The 15,048-nt window shown below is 25.8% G+C and overlaps 1 protein-coding gene across 6 annotated transcripts in view; it reads left to right on the top strand.

Moving 5' to 3' along the window:
- LOC129963088 (flavin-containing monooxygenase 5-like) overlaps positions 1–15,048 on the top strand; it is a 115,026-nt gene that overhangs the window by 38,803 nt on the left and 61,175 nt on the right. For all 6 annotated transcript variants that reach the window (XM_056077131.1, XM_056077136.1, XM_056077135.1 and 3 more), the window contains exon 2: positions 6,301–6,487. The gene's annotated coding sequence lies outside the window, so the exon portion shown is untranslated. The remainder of the gene's footprint in view (positions 1–6,300; positions 6,488–15,048) is intronic.

Genomic DNA, 15,048 nt, shown 5'->3' with positions numbered 1-15,048 from the left:
TATCAAAATTCAAATAATTTTAATTAAGGCTTTCTTTTTATTTTATTCAAAAATTTATATTAAATTAAATACCAATGGTTAAAATGTTAATATCTGTGTCATAATTATAAAACGATAACAGAAATATTGTGTGTTCTAAAAATATTTCTGTGATTATTATACAATATTTTATCATTCATAAACTCAATTCCCTTAAACACGTGAGATCTAGCAAAAGTTTTGTTAAAAATTAAAAGCTATATTTAAAAAAAAACACCTTTAAAATTCGATGGAGAAACTATTATAATTTCTTTTTCTCCTTCAAATAAAAATAATAATAATTAAATTCTTCTCATAAATCCCTTATTGTCAAAGAAATTTTGAAAATTCTTGGCAGGCTTTTGATTTGCTGGTAGGTGTAAAAAAAATGACGTTTGTAATTTTTATACAGCTATCAGGTGTTTTTCTGAGATCAGATATTAGAAAAAGAAAATGTTAGCAGCACATAATATGAGGATTACTAGAAGAAGATGATTGCATGAAAATAAGAAGATGATTATGAAAACTTCAATTTATATAAAATCCATGGCCTTTAATTATTTTAGCATAGATGTTATGAAATCCATTAATTAATGTAGTTTCAAATATGTTACTATATTAAAAAGCAAGTCAAATAAGTGTATTTATATTTTCCACTGCTTGAAAAAATTACTACTCGCTGTTTTAACCTAAGAATTTTTATTGGTGAAGAGTGTATTTTTGCTTATCTTTATCGGAAAGAGATTTACGGAAATTATTCTATTTTATGGGGAAAAATCCAATTACCTTGTAACATGTTTACACAGGCGTTTCAAAACAATACCAGCATTTTGTCGAGCTCCTTGAAGGGATGGACCTAATCTATGTATTTTATTATCAATTTCTTTAAGATAATGTTATCTCATACTTCTTTCTTGGATTATTGCATCTCCAAATCTAAGACTCTAGGAAATATAATAAAAGGACAAATTTAAACAAGGAAGGATGCGAAAGCTTTCATTTTCAATTTTTCTCGAATCCATTTTGAAGCAGGAGATCGATATCAAGTAGAATGCGATGAAATGTGATGAATCGGTATTTGCAGAACGCAGTGTGTAGAAGAGAGATATTACAAAAATGGGATACAAATAATTTCTCAGAAAATATTTTATGATTTTCCTCCCTACACATAGACAGAAATGAGAATGAAATTTGTCTTTGAATGCTTTTTCTCTTTTTATGTATTGAGAGATAAACTTATAGTCTTTTATTTATTCTTCTGTTAATACTTATTTCGATTTTCAATTCTTTCTTGAGCGACAGTAAATAGTGTACAGGAAGATACATCAGAAAAATTGAATATTGATGCAAGAATTATTTGTGAACGATTCACTGATAATGATAAGAACCCCCTCAAACAGACTTACTGCATATTTTCCTTAATAATCAATGTCATTATAATAATGATCTATGTTCATTTCAATGTCTTTTCATTTGTAATTTCTAACACATCTGGACTGGCATTCATTTAACTGAAAGGTTTATGTTATTCTTTTACCATAACTGTCTTTAAAGTTATAATCCTAAAAAAAATGTTTTTTTTTTTTTTTTTTTTTTTTTTTTTATTAAGTATTAGAAATATTTTACCATTTGAAAGAACCAATAAAACTTGTTGTTTCGTAACATGGAAAGTTTCCAATCGTCTTCTGAATTACCCAATATTTGTATCCTTCCGAATGTATCCATTTTTTATTGGTCAATCATATCTTATGCATTTCGGGAAGATATATATGCAATATTCTTGAGTTTGTCTTATCGAAAAAAAAGCAGCAAAGCAAAATATGCAATACCAATATTTCCGATATTTTAATTTCTTATATGGACGTCCACATATATTTGTTATTTTTTATATTCTAAAGTATCTTTTTGCATATTTGTTCCAGTATAGATAAAATAAAATTTCAAAAATTTGTATTTATCTTTATTTGCCTTTTACCATGATATTAATTTATTGACATGCAATTTTTTTTGCATATGGACAAATGCTTAACCAGCCATGCCATTTGTATAGCATTTTTCTAAAAGAAAAAAAAAATTATCGCCTTTATTTTAAATAAAAATCCACGATCTAATTAATTATTTAAAAATTTATCATCATTACTTTTTTCATTTTATAAACTTATCATAAACTTCTAACGATTTACAAACTTCATTACAAAAGGAATGAATATATTATATTGTGGCAGGTCGTTTATTCAGTTTTAGTGACTAGTAAATTATTCAATTTCGATATAATAGATGGGAAAAATTAATTTAGATATAAAATAATGTTTAACGTTATTAAATTTGACAATCAAAGCTGTGATAAATAATACTGATATAAAGATAAATACTAACGAAACAAAATTCTGCTCAAAAATAGTTTGTACAGTCATACTAAATAAATTATCACTATATTATAACATTTCTTCATCATAATTTTTCCCTCTTTGGGAAGCAATATTTTCAGCGTGGAAATTCAAGGAATTTTAATAGAAGCAATTCCTCAGTGACTGAAAATATGCATACCGACTTAAGAAATTACTCAAGAACTTAATAATATATATTGCGATTTGCAAATGAATCTTTAATTAGAGAGATTATACATTGTTACTATTTCAATTTGTTGTTGTGTATTTACATAAAAATTCAGTTAAAGAATGAAATTTTAGCTTAAATGTTACAGATTCTCAAGGGTTAAAGTAATGCTAAAAGAGAGAAAAAAAGGCTTATTACTTTTAGGCCAATTAAAAAAATTCTACATTGGGATTTCATTGATGTTGGTATTGTAAATTTAAATAGTATAAATATGTCTACTTTTTATTCGTTATAAGAATATAATATAATAATTAATATTCAATATACAAATTAATATTATAGATAATAGCGTTTATCCTACTCAAAATATGGTTCTAAATATATAAATATAAAATTTAAATATGATAAATATGTCTCCAATATTATTCGTTATAAGAAAATAATATAATAATTAATATTCAATATAATAATTACTATAATAAGTAGTATCGTTTATCATACTCAAAATATATCTCTAAATATATAAATATAAAATTTAAATATTATAAATATGTCTCCAATTTCATTCGTTATAAGAACATAATATAATAATTAATATTCAATATGCAAATTATTATTATAGGTAGTATCATTTATCGTACTTAAAATATATTTCTAAATATACAAGCATAAAATTTAAATATTATAAATATTTCTGATATTCGATATAGGAACATAATATAATTATTAATATTCAATCCGTAATTTATTATTATAAGTAGTATCGTTTATTGTACTTAAAATATGTGTCTAATATATAAATATAAAATTTGAGCATTATAAATATGTCTCTTATTTTATTCATTTATAAAAGCATAAATAATAATTAGTATTCAATATACAAATTAATACTATAGATACTACGGTTTATCTTACTCATAAAATCGTAATATACTAAAATCTTCTTATATAAATGTCACAGTAGTGATATTCATAGGATAGAATCGAAATGAAAATGATTTTCTTAAAAACATAGGCGATCATTTTACAAAATGCAAAAACTCAGATATTAGATGCCAGCTTTATAATTATCATGCGCAAATTCTTTGTTTCTATCCAGTGATGTCGAATTCTCTATTCTTATATCTATTCTTATTTCTCTTTTAAATCTAAGTCGGAGTGTTTGCTGTAAGAACTTGAATACAATATTGGAATTTTCGATATATACTTTCAAAGAACCAAGTTTCCTTCTTGAGACACCGTTTGATTTTGCTTATATGAAACTTCATTCGTTTCCAGTGCATTTCAATTTCAGCCTGAAAAGCAATTTCTGCTGAATGAAATTCCGATGCTGTTTACTTAGCCTCAGTTTATTGTTTTCCTTTGATTAAAAATCTGATATCAGATGCGAATGCATTCCGCTTCCATTATTCTTCTTCACCACACATTAAAAGCGATATTGCATTTTGTCTGGGAGAGTCTTTTAATTATGAAAACGTGTTTCTAGATCGGAGATTGAATTGTTGCTGATGGAAGTGAATAGAGTGGAATATTGGGAATGGGTTAAAATGATGGGAAAGTTGAAAATGCATTGAAAGACGTTGATAACAAACTTTTAGGTTAACGATTTACAATTATTTATGATCTGTTCTTTCGGGGATTTTAAAAATCTCAACGTGATAAAGGAGTTAGAGTAAATAAGAAATAAAACGGACCGGTTCTTCTTAATATGCTAAAATGTAATATATATATATATATATATATATATATATATATATATATATATATATATATATATATATATATATATATATATATATATATATATATATATATAGAGAGAGAGAGAGAGAGAGAGAGAGAGAGAGAGAGAGAGAGAGAGAGAGAGAGAGAGAGAGAGAAGAAGGTATATATACACAAGGTGTTCCAAAAAAGTGGAACAAAGTCCATATTTCTTTACTTACTACAATTAGAGCATATATTTCCAATTGCAATGTTTCATCAACTAATGTCCTTAAATTTATGAAAGGACTTTGATTTCTATAGAAGAAAATAGTAACGAATACAAGGAGGAAATATTTTTTTGGCCCCCATAGCGAAAAATTATCAGTGAGTAAAATGTTTTTTTAGCACTCATCTATAGAATCATAAAGTTTCCTGCTTCTGTACGTACATTTTGCTAAGATATTAAAAGGAGTATTTGTTGACGATATCTCCGCCTCTCTGAGCGGCACTTGACAGAGACTTTTAACATAATTTTCGGAAATAATTTCCCTATCACAAAAAATTATTAAAATGACGGAATGAGAAAACAATACCGAATTCATTAGCTTCCAATATTTTCGAAAAATGTTCAGAATTAATTAAAGAAAGTGCAAAATGAACATCTTCGACACTTACATAAATTTGCAACAATCTTTTAAAAACACTTGCACACATGCGATGGGATTCATAACTTGTTAATTAAACATATGCTTTTGGAATTTCTCAGAAAACATCTACAAGAGCAGGTATTCCTAAAGTCAATTCATGCCTTATTTTAGACTGAATGCTAATCAAAACTAACAGTGTATCCATCAGCATTCAACATAATGTTATACAAAATCGAACAGAACAGGAAATTTCTATTAAGTAACATCTAACATTTATAGAAATTTATCAGCGATGATAAACTTTTTATACGAAAAATATATTTTTACCATTTCAAAAGTATTCGTCTTGATGTCTGTATCTTGATTAAGGTAAAGGTAGGATTGAAGGTAGGGCTGAAATTCTGATATTTGAGCCCTAGATACATATTGATAGTTTTTGAATGATTCTGACTAACTTTCTGTACTTTAGCATAAGTACAACTTTGAAAATAAACCAAAATATGAGTTTCTGCATCTCATGTATAACGCTTTAACCTTCCTGTTCCTTTAAGAAGAAAGTAAAGATCTTGCAGTATGTAATTGATAAACAACAGCAATAATAAAATGGCTTACTTCAATATTTCTTTTTCTCTTGATATTATATAAGCGACAATGTTTCAGTTCTTCAAAGCACTGCTTTCATAAAGTTCAATTTCAGGACTTCAATGAACAAGATACGCTTTCAGTTCAAATAATAATATTATTATTAAACTGATTTGATTATTTTAATTCTACCCATAACTTCGAGAAACCATAATCTTACATTTTGGACTTGGATTTAAAATTTGAATAAATATGCATTAAAAATAAATTGGGAAATCTAATTGGACTTAAAATAATTTAATTGCAATTTGTAAGTAGTTATATAAATATCTCTTAGAGATTGGCATTTAAAAATAAAGTCTAGAGTAACTGAAAAGTTAGGCATATCAAGCATACAAAATTTGAGAGCATCAAGCATAACAATGAAAAGTTGGGAACTTTGGAGGTTTTCAAATCATTGTTACCTGTTATGCTGGCTAAGTGCCAGTTAAGTAAAAAATAATAGGTTATGCTAATGTACAAAAATAAAATTATTGAAAAAAAATATTGGAAGTCTTATTGCTATTCTCCTACCTTTTTCTGTTAACTATGTTGCATTGAATAACAAAAAATATTGTTTTTTTTAACAGTAGAATTTTACTTAACGCATTTTTTGTTTAAATATTATTTATCTTTATCTTATATTTATATTTTATGCATTTTGGTATATGTACTTGGTATCAATACATTTTTGTGAAAATATATGATAATATGAATGACTATTTATATTTGATATTTTTTAATCCTTCAACAGGCGCTGATATTCTCTCATATTGCTCATGAAAAATAATCTTTGAAAACATTTAGTAAAGTCTGGTGTTCTTGTAGCTAACTATTCAGATCTTCAAGATAAAAAAAATCAAGGAAGTTTCATTGAAAAACATCTGTTGCCAATAGGTAGAAATCACATCCATTCTATCCAACTGCATCAACCAAGTATCGTAAGTTTCATATCCTCATCATTTATTGTTTGCAATATGAAATTGTGCTGTTGTACTATCACATTTTTTTCAGTCTTGTACTTTGTTTCCGAGATTACAATGGTTTGCAAAGAGAGTAGCAGTTGCATTATGCATTATTTTTAAGAAATTAGTGGCTTACCTTTAGAAGAAAATTGAAATAAAATGATAAATAAGAAAATAATTTTAAATATTGAATCATTGAATGTGAAGATTGAAATATTATGGATAAAAATGAACTTGGCGCTTAAAAAAGTCGCCGAGTCTAAGGATGTCTTATAAATTGTTTATGCTGACATAATACATATTATACACGTACATATATATCACTTCATATTATATTGTTTTATTCTATGAAAAAAATAATTTAAGGCCGGGATTAAAATAATTTATAGCCTGGTTGGTAGAGCGTCGGATTCGCGTCACTTAGGTTGCGAGTTCGAACCCCGCCGGCCAAAGATACCCCGCGTGCTTGGTGGCTGACGCGCGCTAAATCTGTCGTGGTCACAAAGTCCATGTCAAGAGTAATACCACTGGATCAGGGGTGATCGTTCTCTGATTCAGGTCTAAATTACGATCTGTGTTTGAGTGAATGAAATGCGTGAATGAAGTCCGCCCGTAAAAAGGGTTGTGACGTGTGTGTAGCTAAGTCGTTCTCCTGGCCCTAGATGGCGCTACAATAGAAACAAAAGGCGCTCCCCCCCCAGGCTTAAATCCGCTGTCTTCGAACAGCGGGCTTGCCTATGGCAAGTGACATAAGAAACAACAACAAGAAATAATTTAACAAAAATGTTTTTTAAAGCGTCCTTCACCTATCGAAAGATTTGTCACAACTATAGTCCTAATTAATATGTTTATCTGTAAATGGTTCTTAAACTGTTTTTGATGTTTTATATGATGAGTTTTTTTCAAAAGAAAGTTCATTTTATCATAATGCAATGGACAATTTATATATTATACAGCTATCAAATATATCTATTTGTTTCTATCAACAATATTTTTAAAAGTGTATTCTCGAAGCTGGAAGGAGATCAAGATATGTTCCGATTTTTTTTTTTGTTTCGAATTTTAATATTTCAAATTCACATTGATTTCTTTAGTTCTTATAAATCACTGTGTTTTGTATTGTGAATGTTAAAAAATGTTCTATGTCTCAAATCAAATATTTAAAAAAATTTTGAAACTTGTTCAGTTCGGAAGGATCTTTTCTAGAATTTGAAGCTAATATATCAGAAGCTGAGTTCAATTTTGTATTCATACATAAGTTTTAAATTTACGGCAGTATCATAAAAATGATTTACGGAGTTATTGCAATGAATTCTTTTATTCCTAATTTTTATGTAACTTCTTTTAAAAAAATGGAAATCTGTAGTATATTCAAATCTTTAATAATTATATCACATAAAATTTGTAAGTGAACCTCCAATTGTAGGATCTCTTTGTACCGATAATATTAAATTAACAATGCACGATGTGTCATTTCACAAAAACTGTCTACTACATAACACAGATTCACATTCTACATATAATTACAGCTATTTTTATGTCGCCATCTTCTGTCTTATTTTTAAATCATTTTTTCTTTCCCAGCTATCTCTGTTAATTCTAAATTAGGGTTGTAAATTGGTCTTTAAGTGACTTTCTTACTTTTTCTACGTTCCGTACTTATTGTAAGTTTTTCACGAAGTTTTCAGTTTTTTTAATAGCAATTATTTAATGCTGATAGAGCACCATATATAACTGAATTAAAATGTCCTGAATGAATAAATGTTTTTTTGGAGAAATTAGTAATTGCGCTGCCTTTGGCTTAAAAAATTAATAAATATTAAATAAATATTTTTTCAATAACTTTGAATTTAAAATATCTATGATAATGCATCCCATATTCTTTACAACATCAACTGAGAACTATTTTTTTTAAAGTTTTTGTCTTTCTGAATTTTTCAGAATTTTGCCTTTCTGAACACTTATCTCAAAAATTTGTCACTGCTAGATGATCAGAATATTTTTTGATTTGCTAGATAAAAATTAAAAGCTAAAATGTGAAGTCTATATCTATCATAGGAAGCAAAATAAGACGTTTTTATAAAGTTAAAAATTTACCATATAATAAAATACAAAATTAATCATTACCATCTCTATTTATTATAGAGTATGTGGGAAAGTATGGGTTCCAACACCCATTATCTCAGAAATTTGAATAATTTCATGATTGCATATGTATTTCCTTTTAATATTTTTTTCAATATCTATTAATTACTAATAGATTTAATTTTAGTAGACTTTTCATTCGTATTATGACTTTTTTTAACTATAGGCAAATAATTAATTACCTATCCATGAAAATTTAGAAAAAAAAATTAACTTGTCTTGAAGCCATTGAATAAATGCGAAAATATTGAGTACTGATGGCACTTGAAAGAGGAATTAATATTATCAAGTATTTTTTCTCAGATACCTATGAAGCTACTATTTCAAGAAGTTTCTAAACAGAAATATTTAGCAAGCAAAATTACATATAGAATTTTTCATATTACATATAGAATTACATATAGATCCTTTTTTATATACTTTTTCCACGTTAGTAAACTGATTCATAAGATGGTAACAGAATTCGCTTATTGCCTATTCAGGATATTGGGTACCTATTACTACAATTTCAATAAAGGAATAAAAAGACAAAAAAAAAATAGATAATTGGGTAATTTTTTAAACTCTTAGATTATATTTCGGTTCAAAAATACTCATTGTTCGTTAAAACATAATAAAATGTAAGCACCCGGTGTTAGATTAATGAAGATAAAATGCGAAAGATAAAACATATATGACGCTTCTATCACTGCAGCCAGAAGAAAAAAAATAGACATCAAATATAGACTTCAAAAAGAATCAACAACGTACTTGAAAATGTTAGATTAATGAAGATGAAATGCAAAAATAAAGCATATATGCCGCCTCTATCACTGCAGCCAGGAGAACTCAGCTCAGAATTTTTACTTTTAAGAATAAGTAAAAATTCTGAGCAAGTTGGTTTTGAATATGAAACTACATGCTGAAGCCATGTTTATTAAAGATTTAAAATATTGTTCTACCCTCTTGAATTTAAAATTAAGATGACTAATAAATACTTGTATCTTGTTTTAAACATTATTTGCAACATTGTTTTATTATAAATGCAATTTTTTATGCAGTTTCATGATATTTATTAAAAAGTATATGAAGTTGGAATATGAAACCATGCCAAAATTGTTTCAAAGCTAATTTATTTTTTTAGAGAAATAGAAAAATAATTCAGTATTTTTCTCTTCTCTAATTAGGAAAGGTATTAAAAATATTCAGAAAAATATTTTTAATTCCTTTCCTCAATATTCATGCAATGAACTTTTATACTGCAGAGAAAATTCTTAATTCTTCAAGAAATTTTCCTCATAGACATTCTTCCTTTTTATTTTTTACCGGTATATTTTGATTTCAGCTTATAATACAATTTCTATTTCGTGAAGTTCGGACACTGTTAACTTAATCTTAGTCCATCCTAATGTCACGCCTTACCTACCGTCTTCAGAAACAATCACGTTTCTTTTCCAATATATTGTTTGCCTTTTGCATGGATTAAAGGCGATACTGAATTAGGTCTGGAAGAATAATTACGCAAGCGTGCAGCTGGATTGGAGATAGGAATTCAGCTGCAGAAGATGAATTTAACTCAGGAAAAGATTGAATATTGCTTAAAAGGACATATCAAGTGAAATTTTATGAGATTATGTAGCAAATAAGAATAATAACTATTTTAAAGGATTGCTTTCGCTATCCTGATTGGATTTGTTGATCTTTTGTGCTGGTTATAGAATTTAAATAAATAGAAAACCTAAATAGCATTCGTTTTTTTTTAATATGCTTCATGAAATGTCATAACAAAAAGCATAAAATTTAATTTTAATTATTATTATTATTTTTGTTTTGTTTTGTGTTTTTTGAGAGAGAACATTACACCAGAATGGTTTGAAATTGCTGAATTTCATATTTTGAGGACATCGTATTAATGAAAATTTTCGTTTTTTATATAAGCATGTCCTCGATATGAAGTTTTAATTAATAGAGGAAAGATGATCTCTTTTCCTACCAAATTTGCCATTTTTCATTATATTTTATCTATTTAATTATAAACGCAAATGCATATGATTGTAAATTTTTATAAATTTTACGATTATAATTTTTTTTAAAAAAGTCTTTTTATAGGTTACAACATTTGGCACATATCTCAATATGAAATGGCTGAAATCTCTAGAGGGCATTTATATGAACTTAACTTTGTATCTTTCAAAATTAAAAAAAAACAAAAAAAAAAAAACGAGGAAAGTTGATATTGGAATAAAAGAAGTATTTTTCAATTGCTGCTAATTTTTAAAATTAATATTTTATTTTTCATTATTTAATTAATAGAATTATTCATCATTTTACATTTATTATTTGAATTAAATACTTTTTTAAATAGTTGACATAACTAAAGTTATTAAATAAATTGAGTACGAATTTAAGTATATGTTTATTTTTGAAAATATTGCATTTTTTTATTTTTCCCACGCATTTTTTTTAAATTTCGTCTTTATGAAGTATAAAGCATTTGCAGCAGGTTTATGAAAATATTATTTAATGCAGATGTATGTACATTCAGGAGAATTATTTTTGCATTTGTGTTTTGGAAATATTAATATCTTTATTTGAAGATTTAATTAATATAAAGATTTAAAGATAAGCATATCTGAGTATTAGCTATTAGCATTTTAAGTATTAATTGAAAATTAAATCTAATTTTCTTATTTATTTTCAATGGATGTATTAATAAATAAAATTGAGCTACTTCTTGATGTACTCATAACTATTTCCAAATATTTTCTGAAGAAACGTTTCAAAATTTGTTTAAACTCTTCTCGTTCAAAGGTATTATCATTGAAATGTTTTATTTATTTTGATAACCAAAATCAAAGTTTATTTTCTATGTATTTATAGAAAAACCAAATCATTAATCTATAATGATAAGAGAAACAATACGAATGTATGCAATAATTTTGCACGAAAGAAAGAAAGAAAAAAAAAACGAAATTGGAACTCGGGAAATCTGTTTATCTCGCAAAGTCTCAATTCGCAAATTTCAATTCAACAGTTAACTTTAAAAAGAAAAAAATGCTGTTTATTCCTTCTTAAGAAGATATTTTATCAGTTACGTTAGTTGAAAAAGTAAGAAAAATAATTTAGTGGATTGTGAAATATAAATTTGAAAACCCTGATGTCAAAGTTTTATAAAGAAATAGATTTATGTCAAATTTACATTCAAATATAATAGAAGCAAAATTAAATATATTATTTCGCACTTAAAGGACTGAAAGGCTTAGCACACTTCAACACCTATATTTTTTCTGCTCAAAATAAGTAAAGTAAAAAACATATTAGAAATGAAAATATTCTCTGAAGAAATTATACCTTCTATCTGATTTCCTGGATTTTTTTCTTATGCTTTATCAAGATGTTTATTACAGAATATCGAGAATTCGCATTTATTTTTTTCAGAAAAAAAAAAAATAAAAACAGCCATAAGATTTTATTATAGCTGTATACTTTCATGAATTTTAAAGAGGAATATGTAAAAAAAGTTACTTATTTTAAAAAAAAATAATGGCATGCTTTTCATTTAAGTTAAAACATTGCTTGTTTTATTGTAATAGTTAATGTTTGCTGAATATATTCCTGAATAGTCAGTATACATGAAAGTTAATAGGTATTGAATAAAAATTTATATTAACTTACTTGTTACATAACATAATAGATTTATAACATAAACATAATAGGTTAATACAACATAACATAACATAGAAACATAATAGGGTTCTTTTTTTATTTTGGAACGAACGGAAAAAAATAGGAATAGAAGATTTACGAATTCCGTGATTTATAAAGAAAAGCAGAGAAATAGAAGAATTTTAGAAGAAAAATTAGCAATTTTTTCAACGTTTTTATCAACGACAATTCATTATTTATTTGATCATTAACTTTTATTTATTAGGAATTTAAATTTGTATATTGTGAAATACCATTTAAAATAATTTTATCTTCCTTGCAATAAACATAATGCACTCTAATACAATTTCATTGGTGAAACACAATCATATTCTGGAATGATATTTCATTCTTGGTGAATTATAAATTCTATGTTACAGTTACCATTTAGTTTTTTCCTGGAATTTTGTGGCAAAATTTTAGTTTTTAGTTATATAAAAAAATAATTTTTTACAATAATATTTTTCTGCTTATCTTTTTTATTTATTATAAATATGAATTATGATCTTCTGTGCTTTCCTTAATTGAACACAGTTTTAAAAAAAAATAATCTTCTAGTCGCTTTATTTTCATTTACAAAGTTAATAAAAATTTAACTCACAACACTCTAAATAAACAACACAAAAATAACTAAAATTCATTTAATAAACGGAACCAACATCAAACTAAACTTACACTACATTAAAAATCAGCACATGAAACCCCTCATATCTGAATATCCCCCCCCCCAATCATTTCTGAAGGAGTATAATGTATCCACGATAAAGAAACTGACCAGTTCATAACGGACATGAAGTTATCTTCCTGCCTGTGTCGTACAAATTTCTTAAACAATCATCTTCTTCTAAAAAAAAATGTTTATCATTTTAAACGGAGCTATTAAACGATGCTGCTGCATTTTTTACAAATTCAAAAGAAAGAAACAGATAAATTCGTATAAATTGAAAGGGTAGGATTTTCTAATAAATTCTTATTGGAGAATCATTGATCTCATATTTTACATAGAATATATTAAATGAGGCTTCATTCTGATTCAAAGTTCTTACCTCTTTATTTGAAAGTATAATTGTTTTTAATAAAATCACTTTTTAAAGTCCCATTTCTAAGTTTTGAAGTGATTTAGATTTCATGTTTTAGACGTTTTGATAAGTCATACATATTACATCACCGACATATATGACATTTTGAAAAAAAAACTGATAATATGTACTGCTCTCTGAATTGACTAAAATATGCAAAGAGGGAAAATATAAAACATACTAGAATATAATTTAATTAATATCACTTCTTATGTTGTTTTATGATTAAGATTTAATTTCATTTTTGAAAATACTCTTAATTAATGATTTTTAGTTGCACAAGCAGCATAAAATTTTTCTTTGTTATAATTACATGAGGATACATAAATTCAGCACTGAGGGCATAGTTTAGAAAGAAAATAAAAAAAAAATGTGCTTATAAAAATTATTTATATATAAAAAATATTTATTCTTTATTATTTATACATAAGAGCAATTAAAAAAATTCTTAGCTTCATTTTTTTATTGTAAAGATAGAAATTCGTAATCAATTTTCAACTCGGTTAGTTATGTGAAAGTATTTCTAGATTTTGTGTATTTATACATTTTTGATGACCATAAGATAATTAATTTTTAAGAACTATATTTTTATTAATAGATTTATTTAATTAAGCTTTAGTTCCATACAAATAGCATTTCTTTTAGAAAAAAAATCAGTATTCCATTATTTTTATGGTAATGAACTATAAATTAAATACAACTAAATAAAATAGGTGCAAATACTTTTCAATGCATGTTAAAAGTATTTCATTACATTTATTTAAAAGATTTTTTTTTTGCACTTTATTGAAATATATACCTTAGAAGGCAGTCAGTGATACTTGTAAGATCATTGTCGCATTATGCTTGCAACTCTAATATGCAGAGTGCAGTTTATGCAACGCTAAAAATGAAAATTTTTCTTCTTTTTCATAGTTATTCACGTCAGTCTCATACAAATGCGTATACAACATTTTTTAGTAGATATTACCAACAAAGAAATTGAACAAAATGTTCAGACCTATATTTTCAATATTTTAATTTCTTTTCTTACGAAGTTCAAACCCTTTTTTAATTTTTAATGCTATTACTATTTCACATAATTTCAATATTTATTTATGCACTTTCAATACATTTATTTTTAAAGGATTTTGCAATTAAAAAAATTAAAATTTGAAAATGTAAAGTTAAATTTGTTGTTTAATTGTATCCAGAATATTGAAACTACTTTATTTTTTTGTTTTTGTTCTGTTGCATTATAATAAAAAATATTATATAATAAATAGCTGTTGGAAAAATAAGAATAGGTTTATAGCAATTTTTAGTTTCATTATGTTGATAATTAAGAAACTATATAAATAACAAATACAACCGAATTTTCGGGGGTAATAAATGTGTTTGCTAAAGTTTGTTTTGTACGGATTAAACTTGCCTTCAACAGGAACAAACCACTATCAATGTCCAAGAGAATATTTGGCGCAAATCTTCTACACATAATATCTTGCCTGATTCGTGCTTCGAATTTCAAAAATTTTTATATTAAAATTAATTGAATTTAAAAAATAAGTAATTTAAATTAAAATAACCTTTGAACAATTTTAAGTATTAATTTATCTTTTACTTTCTGGATATACGGGGATATAGTTAACA

The sequence above is a fragment of the Argiope bruennichi genome, chromosome 3 (assembly GCF_947563725.1).
Source record: "Argiope bruennichi chromosome 3, qqArgBrue1.1, whole genome shotgun sequence".
NCBI lineage: Eukaryota > Metazoa > Arthropoda > Arachnida > Araneae > Araneidae > Argiope > Argiope bruennichi.
Note: the sequence above shows the minus strand (reverse complement) of the source record. Positions and strands in the feature narration are given on the sequence as shown.